The sequence below is a fragment of the Pipra filicauda genome, unplaced genomic scaffold, assembly GCF_003945595.2.
Source record: "Pipra filicauda isolate LSUMZ 115617 unplaced genomic scaffold, ASM394559v2 scaffold537_size357629_pilon, whole genome shotgun sequence".
Taxonomy (NCBI): Eukaryota; Metazoa; Chordata; class Aves; order Passeriformes; family Pipridae; genus Pipra; species Pipra filicauda.
The window spans coordinates 35,831-48,069 of NW_024104684.1; the positions used below are offsets into that span (position 1 = coordinate 35,831).

Genomic DNA, 12,239 nt, shown 5'->3' on the forward strand with positions numbered 1-12,239 from the left:
CGGGACCGCTGCCGGATTGAAAAGGCGGGCTGTGATTGGACGGCGCCGAGAAAGGCGGGCCGGGATTGGCGGGCCAGACGCTGTATCGGGCCCGGATTGGCGGGGCTTGGAGCCCGCGGGGTGGCGGGAGGTGCTCGGGTGGTCAGGAGGAGGGACGAGGGCCGTGTCGGAGGGGCCCTTCCCGCGGGTCCGTGGCCGTCCCGGGTCCCGCCCTCGGGACCCCGTCCCCTGCCCCGCCCCTTGGTCGGGCTGCACCCCCGGGGTCCCGGCCCCAAGGCCCCTGCAGAGCCCCTCGGGGAGCCCCGCACCGGCACACGGGGCGGTTCCGGATCGCGAAGGCGGACTGTGCGGCATGGGGGACCGGGGAGCAGCGGCGACGTGGTGGGCCGGGAGTCGGCGGCGGGGAGCGGGGAGGACGCAGAGCGGCAGTGCGCCTCTGACCGCCTCTCCCCACGCAGCAGTTCTGCTTCTACGGGGACTCAGACTGCCCCGACTGGGTGCTGGCTGAGATCAGCTCCCTGGCCGAAATCTTTTAAGTGCCCGCCCCCACCCCCATCCCCCTGCCTGCCCAGGCCCGCTGCCCACCCTCCTTCTCCTGCGCAGTCCCCGCTGCTGCTGAAGTTCAGCGCTATTTCAGTACTTGTTCTACTTGTGTTTCCGAAAAAAAGCTAGAATCAGGATAGCCAAAGCAACACAGAAAGTCTATTCCATCTTCAGCTACATTACAGGGCAAAGGAAATAAGTGATCCTACCCATCAGTGGAACAGGGAAAGAATGAAGATTAAGTCTGTGAGCTATAGAAGAGAAAAATCACACTGTAACAACTTAGAAGATTGCTCCAAGACCACAGTCACAGGAAAAGGGAAGAGTGCCAGGGGCAGAAACTGTAAGGCCAAAAAGATGATGGACACATCTGTGCATCAATCAGGTTCAGAGGTCACTGCATGCCCCAAGCCTAACGAGTTCTCTGGTCTATGTGTATTATACACCTATTAATTACTTGAATAGAAAATTTACAATTGAACTTTCACAAAGGTTACAGAGTGATATCCCTGCACTGACCATTGCAGCTGAGCTTCTGCTACAGATTCTGACACGTCAGGTGACTGAATGTTTGCTTGTTTTCTAGGCTCTCCTTACAGTCCATCCAGGACATGAAATATAGAGGGGATTTCTTGAGAGGCAGCTTTTAGACCTCATTCCCTTACCTTCATGGTCAATGCCATCAGCGTCACTCTCCCTCTCTTCTTGCTCTTCATCGAGAGTTCCTTGTGTTAGTATTAGCTCAGAGGGACCCATTGCAGAAGCATCAGGTCCTTGAAGGGAACAGAAACAGCTGTACACCAACCAGCTTGCTAAAGGTAAGGTTTCTATCTGCACAGAAACCCAGCAATGAACACCTGCTCTAAGGGGACAGAAAGCTGCTTGTGGATCCCAGACACAGGACAGACTCCATCAGCACCTACTCGCCTCATCTAAGGAACAGTGCAGCCAACAGCAGAGCTTTCTCATATTCTGATCTGACTGTTTCACTTTTTCTAAAGTATTTCATTATTTCTAGTAGGTCCACTGCTTTAGCTACACAGCGGGGTTTCTTCCAAACCTGTGACTGACACAGGAAGAGCTGAGTGTGACCAACCCCACAGGAACTAAAGCCCCGCTCCTCTAACATGGAGCTGCTTTCACACTTCTGCTGTGAGGACAAAGAAGCACTGTACTACTTCACAAGGCAAACTCTTCAGAAAACTTCTGCAGTAAACTTTATCTTCCTGGGGAGGTACCTGCCACTGTGCTGCCCTGCACACACACGCTGCCCATGTCCTTCCACAAGTGTTCCAGCTGCTCTCTCTTTTGTTTATTTTGAGCTTTCTCCCGTAGACAAAGATTTACCTGTGGATTCTGAGAACATTTAAAACATTAGGAGAAGAGAAACCTCACCCAAACCCAGCAGCCTGTCCCCCAGTCAGAGAGCAGAAGTCACTATGCAGGTCTTACATTTCAACTAAGGTTTCACAGAACTTCTGACTAAGCGTGGAAAGCAACCTCCAGTCAGGTGGGATTCTAGGATGTTTTCAGCAGCGCCGGGAAGCCAAACTCTGTGTAGCTGTGCCTGCAGAGAACTGTCCTTTGGACAGCCACAACTCAAGGTGAGCAGAGCTACTGATTTTGGCACTGCAATTCAGTCTTTCTTACTAAGTCAAACTAGTACTCTTCACTGGTGCAGGAAGATACAGGGATAGTCTCAACAAATCCCTTTGGAAATTTATTTTTAAGAACTCTCTATCCATCCGAATGGAAAACACAATCTTATTTCCCAATCATTTTCACACAATTAGCTCAAATATTAGCACTAAACCACTGAGCAACATCTGTTTTACAAAATCTTTATTTTTGTAAAGATATGCTCCACCACATCTAGGAAAAAAAAGGCAAATGGTGGACTCCTTCAGGACAGGAGTTTTCCCACAGTGAGTACGACTAGTAAATGAAATGTTAGACCCTCTCAACATAAAGGCAATTGTGTGCCTAAAAGTGACCCCAGATACACTGTTCAGATGTAAAACAGCTAAAAACACTTACCAGTGTTTTTCTCAGGCGCTCGTATTCTGGACGATACTCTCTGAAAAGGTGAATAAAGGGAGTGCATTCAGTCTGAAAAACACATGATTTGTATTGCATAAGGATCATCCTGGAGGCTCCTTTTTACTCAAAAAAAAAGTTTTCTCTAGGCTTTCATGTTTGAGAGACATTTCAGAAAGACAGTACTTTTTTCCCCAGATTTGGATTCTGAAACCAATGGATGCAAAATCAATGAACATACTTCATTAAAACAGCAACAATTCAAAACTTGGTATGGAATTACAAGAAAAAAATTACTTCACAGACTTGCTGGCACAGATAGCTTTTACTTTCTCGTGGAACAGCACAAAAATTCATCTCTGAATAGTTCCTTTTTACTGCTGCTTTTTATGCTGATACTGGACACCCTAAGCTACCTTGGCTATGGCAACTGTACACTCCTTCAAATCAAAGGAGCAGACTCATGAATCAGGACCTTCAGGAAGTGGTCACTGAGTCACGAACCAAAAGTTATCCCCTTACCTCTCCTATTCATCTACAGCTTTAGAAAGCTGGGTAAAAATCTCCCCCAGTCCTGTGCCAAACACTGCAGAAACACCAACCACCTGGAAAAGAAAACACACCAGAACTAGAGAGTAACTGAGCCAGATTTTTAATACAGAAAAAAAACAAAATAAAACAAACAAACAAACAATCCCCCACAACGACAACAAAAAAATCAACACCACCGAAAAACCCAACAACAACGAACTACTGATCTAAACCTAACAACACCCATTTAATCAGCACAGTGGCCTAAGAGTGGGCAGTAACACTTCTGGTTCTGTCCAGCCCGCTTTCAAACTCTTCCTCCACTTGCTGTTCATGTTTGTTACTTCTGCTTTTTGGTTGTCGGTGATTTTCTGTTTGGTGAGTTCTTGGGGTATTTTGGGGGTGTTTCTTTGGGGAAGGAGGTTTGTTTGGTATTTTTTAACACCACAGGGCAATTCAAAAGAAAGGTCAAGTCTTTCTGCTGTTTACTTCTTTATTGTTAATAACCCAAGTTCTCATTCTGCATCTAGGGTTATAAGTGGTTAGCAAGTATCAGTGTACTAGAATTAAAGTGCAAAAGAGACAACAAGAACTGACCTTTTGGCTCTGAAATAGTCTAATACTTTTTATTTAGCCAAAGCACATTTAAAAGGTCCCCAGAACAGCAAGAGAGGGAGAATTGAATCAGTTGCTATGACAATACATTCAAAATGCACATCTACTTTCTAATTTCAACTTGTCTCTCATTACACTTCTGGCCATTTGTTCTGCTTGTATTAAATCAATTCTCTAAAAATACCTTGAATTAAGACTATTACCAGCCAGAATCCTACATCCTCTAACAAAAATTCTCCCTCTTTTTCATAGGCAAGACAGTCTCAACTACTGACTTCCAAATGGAAGACCTTTCCCAACACAGCCTTGCATTTGATCATTAATACAGTAAATATGCAGACAGCTCTCCAAAGGATTTTAAGCATTAAGGCCAGGCACTGTGCCAATATATATCAATATTTATACTTTCCCTGCACTTCAGTACAAGCTGCCTTTTACTCCCTAATCCTCTTCATATGACCTGCTCTCCATCCAGTGCTCCGACAGTCCTGACAGGCAGATAAATATGACCTGATCAGCAAATAAGGAACAGGAAGTATGTTAGTTCTGTCTATGGGACCACTACAATCCCTTTTGAAATTCTGTATATTGTTCCACATAGGACACTTGCAATATTTTTGTTTTGGCTCTGTTATCATTATCTACATGAATGGAATCATTTCGTTCCTGTAATATCCACACAGCCAAGAAGGCTTGCTTTTTCTTTAGTAAAAGCTGATGACAAACACAATCAGCTAAAACCTTTAGCACAGACTATGGGATCATTAACAGCCTCCAATGTATAGTTTTGTCAGAGAAACAATTAATTTGTCCTCTCAAAACCTGGCTGAGTGGAAGAACAATCCTCTTCTTGCACAAGCAAATCTAAAGGGGTTTTTTTGTTCATTTATTTGTTTTTGAGATTCTTTCCCTTCTTCCTATGTAGTACATTGCCCAACTGTACTTGACACTTTCAGAAAAAGGAAAATTACCTCAGGTGGGAAATGCTGCAGCAAAGAACACTGCCTCTTACCAGCCTATCTTAGCTTTCATCTTGTGATTAATCACAGTTCAATATTAAATTATTCAGGCTGCCATTCAGTGTGACAAGCTGCAGTGTAACAAGCTACAGTGTGACCTCAACACAGGTCATCAACAGATTACAGTTCAAAAGGGCAGTGCAAAGCCCCTTTACAGAAGGACAGAATGGTGGGGGTTGGACAATACCTCTGGAGATCATCTAGTCCAATCTCTGCTGCTCAAAAAGCGGGATTAGGTAGAATAGGTTGCTCCCGACTTTGCCTGAGCAAAAGTGTTTTAAGCATCTCCAGGGATGGAGACTCCACAATTTCTCTGGACCAGTCCAGAGGAGGACTTCTTAAGTTATTGTTTTCAGTGGGAAGGTAGGGACAGAAACAAGTGATCCCAAAACTTTAAACCCATCCCCACAGCGGTCCAGAGCAGCTTGAGCCCAGGCCCCTGCCTTCCCAGCGCCGGGCTCTTCTCTCTGCGAGGCAACCACCAGCCGGGCACTGCCCCGCCCGGCGGCCCCGAGCGCTTCAGGCGCCGGCCCAGCCAACGCCTCGCTCTGCGCGGGCGCCGCTTCCAAAATCACTACCAAAGAGACACAGCAATCAAAGCAGAGGGACTGCACTCCCAGCTTTTCTTACCTGCAGGCACACACAGCACAGCACAGCACGCTGGGCATAAAAGCCACAGGGTTAGTCCTGCCAGAGGCGTCCGGCACACCCACGGCGACCGAAGGAAAACAAGGAGCCTGGGAACACGGAGTAAAAGACACCTTAATTAGGACTACACTGAGCAATAGCCAGGTCATTCCCACAGACAGCTTCACCGGCCAGTCACACAAAAAGCACTGACCTACCAGGGCCTCAGTTAGGATGGCTCCTGACGCTGACACCTCCGTTTGCCTCGGGGGGTCAAGAAGAACATCCCTGGGAAGAAGTCACCCCCAACAACAAAAAGGCAAAATTAGTGAAGCACGGGGTCCTCTTCTGACTAGACTGCCACCAGCATTCCATAGCAAATGCCACGACTATTCTGTTACAGACGAGAAAACCCTGTTCTCCCAAACAAACAGCCAGGAGATTTATGGGCACGCCTGAAAATTTCCTGTGAGGAACTTTTTGTAACTAAGGAGCAGGTGCTGTCTCGAGTTGAAGGCATCAATTGGACAGACACTTAGTACAGCAAACTCTTCAGCAGAGCAATTAATTGCTGCCTATTTGAACAGCAGGGGAGAGAAAATGACGGTCGAAGGGAAGACAAGAAAAGCAGAACTGCAATCAGCAGCCTTTTCTTCCATCTCTCCCGAGAAAGTCTAGTTTGTCTGTTCTAATAATTCTATGCCCTTTTCTACATGAAACTTAGACCAAGGCTGAAAAAACAACTAGAAAAACACGGAGAGAAGCTTTTTAGAATTTCACGTGATTTTCCCAAACCGATCCCAGAAAAGCAGAACTCGGTAGAATGTGCTCACCTCGAGGCCTTTGGTCTTTTTTTCCATAAGCTTCGTCACCTGATTGAAAAAGCAGAGTAGACTCGGTATTTAGGCTCACAACAGGAAAACCTCCCCTTCGTTTCCTCAAAGAAACTCCATTAATCTGCACAGCTGCAGGCGCGTCTCCAGCTGTTAAAGCCTTTCAGCTTTTCAGAGGGTGAGAATGCCCTGCTAAGGAAGGCTGAAAAATGCTGGGAGCCTGCCCAGGTCAAAGAGCCCCTTGATTTTGTCTGTGTTCCAGTCCCTGGCTAAAGAAAGGGCAGAAACACCGCAGGTGTTGCTTGCCTTTTCCCTACGAGGTTTTGCCAGGCGCTGGGCCAGCCCGGGCACTGCGGGGGAAGGCCGGCAGTGCCCAAAGCCCGCCGCTTTCCCAGGGCAAGCGTCGCTTGCGAGAGCGCCCCCGAGCGCCGGGCCCTGCCTCACAGTCGCCGCCTGGCGGACACGGCCGGGAGCGGCACTGCAGCCGCGCGCGGCGCTGCAGCCCGCGCCCCCCCCCCCCTTGGCGAGACCCGCGGCGCCTTTCGCGCGTCCGGGCCTTTCTTCCCTAAAACCTGCCCTTGCCTAGGAAAAGCTGAGCAGTTCACAGAGTTGCTGTTTCCAGCCCAGCTTCCCAAAGGATTTCTCTCTCCCGGCAGCACAGACAGGGTCCCCGAGGCAGCGCAGACCCTCCCCGCGGGGGGGTGTGGTGCGTGTGCAATGCCAGGGCACATCCGAACCCGGCCCTGCGGCGGCACGCAGGTGCGAGTTTCTCCGCAGAGGCGGGAAACTTGCCTGTCGCTTCCCCGGCCTGCAGTCCCCGATGGCCGCGGGAGAGGCAGAAGAGCGGCCGCGCCCACCCGCCGCGCCCAGCTTACCCCGGGGACGATCTCCGTCGGATCTGCCGCCGTGGGTCGCTTCCGGGGGGGGGGGGAAGGCGGCGGCGCAGCCCCGATAGCATCTCCAGGGCACGGCGGGAGCGGGAGCGGGAGCGGGGGCGGGAGCGGGAGCGGAGCGGAGCGGAGCGGAGCGGAACGGGGCGAGCGGGGGCCGCGGCGCCATCTTTAGTGTGGCCTCGGCTAAGTTCCGGTCGTGGCGGCGCCATCTTGAGTGTGGCGTCGGGGCGAACTTCCGGGCCGGGGCCGCCATCTTTAGTGTGGTCGTTCCGGTCCTGGCGGCGCCATCTTTACTGTGGGCTTGGCGGACTTCCGGGCCGGGGCCGCCATCTTTAGTGTGGTCGTTCCGGTCCTGGCGGCGCCATCTTTACTGTGGGCTTGGCGGACTTCCGGGCCGGGGCCTTGGAGGACTTCCGGTCGCTCTCTACTTCCGGTGACCGAGTTTACCCAAATTAGCGTCCCTCCTCGCTAATTTCTGCGCTTTCGCCCCAAAAAATCTTCGTGTTATTCCCCCCCCGCACACCCCGGGAGAGACGGGAGACCGCGAGTCCCGCCCTGCCGCCGGAACCGGCCCTTAACTCGAGCAGGGAGCGCTGCACCGCCACGAGAGCCACTGCGCATGCGTCGCCGTCCCTCTCCTGGCTTCCCTTACTTACCACGTGATCGCCGGCGTCTTGCCAACGACTGCGCACGCGCCGGCGTCGCCACCTCTTGGCTTCCCCCCCACCCCGCCGCCCGACCGCCCGGCATCGCTTTCTTACTGCGGCTCCCCCTCCGCTTTTTCGGCTCCCTGGGGTTCCCCCACCCGCATTTTGGGGTCCCCGTCTCACATTTTAGGGGTGATGACCCCGCAATTTACGGGTCGGGGGCCGGGAGGAGAGGAAACGGGGTGCCCAAGAAGGGGTTTCTTTTTTTGTTTTTTTTTTCTCTTTTATTTCATTTTCATTTTATTTCCTTTTTAGGTTTTTTGCCTTTTTTTTTAATTTTATTTTGTTTTTTATATTTCCTTTTTTATTTCGTTTATTTTTTATTCTCTTTATTTTTCATTTTCTCTCCCAGTGCTCCCCAGTAACACCCAGTGCTCCCCAACAACCCCCAGCAACACCCAGTGCTCCCCAGTGCACCCCAGTAACACCCAGTGCTCCTCAACAACCCCCAGTAACACCCAGTGCTCCCCAGTAACACCCAGTGCTCCTCAACAACCCCCAGTAACACCCAGTGCTCCCCAAAAATTGACCCAAAACCGACCCAAATCACCCCAAACGCTGACCCAAAACTGACCCCAAAAACTGACCCAAATCATCCCAAAACTGACCCCAAAAACTGACCCCAATCGTCCCAACAGCTGACCCAAAACTGACCCAAATCACCCCAAAAAATAACCCCAAACTGACCCCAAAAACTGACCCAAATCATCCCCAAAACTGACCCAAAACTCTGCATTTGTTTGGCACCATTTCCTCTCAAAAACAACATCTCCGATTTAGTTGATTGCTAAAGCCATCATTTTAAAATCATCCCAGGAATCAAAAGGGACTGGAAAACACACACAAATCATTCCTGCACCCACCAAATCATTAGGAATTGGAACCCGATTCCCTCATCTCTCTCCTTGTGCTTCTTGGCTGGAAAACCTGATGATCCCCGCTGGCTATTTTTAGGCTGCTTTTCTTCCACAGCTCCTTTCCTCCCGGTTGAAACCTCCTGGCATATTCAGGGCTTACCTGGAGGGAAGCCCCTCTGAGGTATTTCCTCTCGTGGCAATTCTGTGGGATGAAGAAGGAAAAAAAGCACGTCAAGAGCTCCTTCTCCCCCCTTCCCTCGCATACACCCTCCCAGTTTGTCCTTGGCAGCTCCATCCCCCCGGCACCCGCACCCGACGCTTCGGCTCCGCTGGGAAAGGGACAGCAAGTGCACAAGCAAGTTCAGTGCTGGGCAGGGGCTCCCTGGGGAACGGCACTTCAGTGCTTTAGTCCGTGGCCTTTCCTGCTGCCCTCCCTCCCGGAGGCAGAGGATGACCCGGCCCTTGTTTCTCCCACGCTCGCAGACCCAGGGCCTGCTCCTTTGGCCCCACTTTTCTTAGCAGACCCGGCATCCTTTTCCAGGGTCCCCAGGAAACTTCTGCACTTGACCCATTGCTAAGTGCAGAGCACAGGGCGAGGGAAGGACAAATTTCTCGGCACCCACCCCCTGGAATTTTCCTTCTCCGCAGCACGCTCCCGTTCCCGCTGTCTCTGGAGGTGCCCGCACGAGTCCTCCTTCTCCCAGCACCTCAGAGAATGTCCTTTTCACCCGGGTCCTGCTCGCCGTCGTCCAACAAAACACGCTGACAACATTTTTCAGGATGCCAGTGGAGAGATATTAGAGCACACTGCACAGGGAAGCTGAGCCTGCCCCATCCCTGCAAGTGTTCCAGGACGGGCTGGACGGGACTGGGAGCAACCGGGGACAGTGGAAGGTGTCCCTGCCCACGGAAGACAGGCTGGCCTTTGAAGGTCCCCTTCAAACCAAATCGCTCTGGGATTCCCCTCCAAAATCACTACCCAAGAGACACAGCAAGCAAAGCAGAGGGACTGCACTCCCCGCTTTTCTTACCTGCAGGCACACACAGCACAGCACGTTGGACAGAAAAGCCACAGGGTTAGTCCTGCCAGAGGCGTCCGGCACACCCACGGCGACCGAAGGAAAAGAGGGAGCCTGGGAACACGGAGTAAAAGACACCTTAATTAGGACTACACTGAGCAATAGCCAGGTCATTCCCACAGACAGCTTCACCGGCCAGTCACACAAAAAGCACTCACCGAGGCCTCAGTTAGGATGGCTCCTGACGCTGACCAGGTGAATACCTCCCTGGAAGCCCGCTCCGCTCATGCCAGGCACTGGGGCTCACCCAGGGGGGCTTTGCCAAGCATCCAATGGAAATTAAAATTACAGCCTGGGCAAAGGCGCTTCCCGCAGGACCGCTCCTGGCCAAGGCCACCGGTCCGTGCAAGTCAGACCGCTGACCACCCAGGGGGGATTTTCGGGGGCACGCTTCCAGCTTTTATTCTCCAGAAACTCCAGTTCTTTCTGGCACCGCTTGCTTCAGTCTTCCCCTGCTGGAAGAGGTCACTTTAGTCTTTCGAGGGGCCAGATTGCCAAAGCCCGGCCGGTCCATTCCCACGAGGAAAGGTAGCTTGGTCTTGGACAGGATACTGGGGGCGGGGGAGACACAAAATAAAAGTTTAATTTAAAACAACTGCCTAGAATAGAAAGCAATTCAAACATAAGGCAGACAAGACTCGTGCAAAACTGAATTACATTTGTCTTCAAAGGATAATTATTTCCCTCTGCACCTCAGAGAATGCAATTTTCACCCGGGTCCTGCTTACCATTGTTGAACAAAACACGCTGACAAAATTTTTCCTGATGACAGTGGAGAGATATTAGAGCACACTGCACAGGGAAGCTGAGCCTGCCCCATCCCTGCAAGTGTTCCAGGCCAGGCTGGACGGGACTGGGAGCATCCAGCCGGGGATGAGAGCGGAAGGTGTCCCTGCCCACGGAAGGCAGGCTGGCCTTTGAAGGTCCCCTTCAAACCAAATCGCTCTGGGATTCCCCTCCAAAATCACTCCCCAAGAGACACAGCAAGCAAAGCAGAAGGACTGCACTCCCAGCTTTTCTTACCTGCAGGCACACACAGCACAGCACGTTGGACAGAAAAGCCACAGGGTTAGCCCTGCCAGAGGCGTCCGGCACACCCACGGCGACCGAAGGGAAGGAGGGAGCCTGGGAACACGGAGTAAAAGACACTTTAATTAGGAGTACACCGAGCACTAGCCAGGTCATTCCCACAGCTTCACTGTCCAGTCACACAAAAAGCACTCACCGAGGCCTCAGTTAGGATGGCTCCTGACGCTGACCAGGTGAGTACCTCCCTGGAAGCCCGCTCCGCTCATGCCAGGCACTGGGGCTCACCCAGGGGGGCTTTGCCAAGCATCCAATGGAAATTAAAATTACAGCCTGGGCAAAGGCGCTTCCCGCAGGACCGCTCCTGGCCAAGGCCACCGGTCCGTGCAAGTCAGACCACTGACCACCCGGGGGGATTTTCGGGGGCACGCTTCCAGCTTTTATTCTCCAGAAACTCCAGTTCCTTCTGGCACCGCTTGCTTCAGTCTTCCCCTGCTGGAAGAGGTCACTTTAGTCTTTCGAGGGGCCAGATTGCCAAAGCCCGGCCGGTCCATTCCCACGAGGAAAGGTAGCTTGGTCTTGGACAGGATACTGGGGGCGGGGGAGACACAAAATAAAAGTTTAATTTAAAACAACTGCCTAGAATAGAAAGCAATTCAAACATAAGGCAGACAAGACTCGTGCAAAACTGAATTACATTTGTCTTCAAAGGATAATTATTTCCCTCTGCACCTCAGAGAATGCAATTTTCACCCGGGTCCTGCTTACCATTGTTGAACAAAACACGCTGACAAAATTTTTCCTGATGACAGTGGAGAGATATTAGAGCACACTGCACAGGGAAGCTGAGCCTGCCCCATCCCTGCAAGTGTTCCAGGCCAGGCTGGACGGGACTGGGAGCATCCAGCCGGGGATGAGAGCGGAAGGTGTCCCTGCCCACGGAAGGCAGGCTGGCCTTTGAAGGTCCCCTTCAAACCAAATCGCTCTGGGATTCCCCTCCAAAATCACTCCCCAAGAGACACAGCAAGCAAAGCAGAAGGACTGCGCTCCCAGCTTTTCTTACCTGCAGGCACACACAGCACAGCACGTTGGACAGAAAAGCCACGGGGTTAGCCCTGCCAGAGGCGTCCGGCACACCCACGGCGACCGAAGGAAAAGAGGGAGCCTGGGAACACGGAGTAAAAGACACCTTAATTAGGACTACACTGAGCAATAGCCAGGTCATTCCCACAGACAGCTTCACCGGCCAGTCACACAAAAAGCACTCACCGAGGCCTCAGTTAGGATGGCTCCTGACGCTGACCAGGTGAATACCTCCATTTGCCCCGGGGTGTCAAGAATAACATCCCTGGGAAGAAGTCATCCCCAACAACAAAAAGGCAAAATTAGTGAAGCACGGGGTCCTCTTCTGACTAGATTGCCACCAGCATTCCATAGCAAATGCCACGACTGTTCTGTTACAGACGAGAAAA

At 51.5% G+C, this 12,239-nt stretch overlaps 2 long non-coding RNA genes across 8 annotated transcripts; both read right to left on the bottom strand.

Moving 5' to 3' along the window:
* Positions 1-680: 680 nt before the first annotated feature.
* Positions 681-11,872, bottom strand: LOC113988194. Of its 6 annotated transcripts, none has more exons than XR_005565757.1 (5): positions 5,376-5,416; positions 3,103-4,236; positions 2,581-2,652; positions 1,782-2,125; positions 681-1,316 (listed from the first exon to the last, which is right to left on the bottom strand). It is a non-coding gene; the product is annotated as an uncharacterized LOC113988194 (long non-coding RNA). The 6 variants fall into 6 exon arrangements; XR_003540833.2 differs by lacking the exon at positions 681-1,316 and having other exon boundaries at positions 1,357-1,899; positions 1,996-2,125; XR_005565756.1 differs by lacking the exons at positions 681-1,316; positions 5,376-5,416 and adding an exon at positions 11,831-11,872 and having other exon boundaries at positions 1,357-2,125.
* On the bottom strand, positions 5,444-6,241 carry LOC120324443. 2 transcript variants are annotated; one of them, XR_005565764.1, is made up of 3 exons: positions 6,206-6,241; positions 5,591-5,660; positions 5,444-5,482 (listed from the first exon to the last, which is right to left on the bottom strand). It is a non-coding gene; the product is annotated as an uncharacterized LOC120324443 (long non-coding RNA). The 2 variants fall into 2 exon arrangements; XR_005565763.1 differs by having other exon boundaries at positions 5,587-5,660.
* Positions 11,873-12,239: the final 367 nt, after the last annotated feature.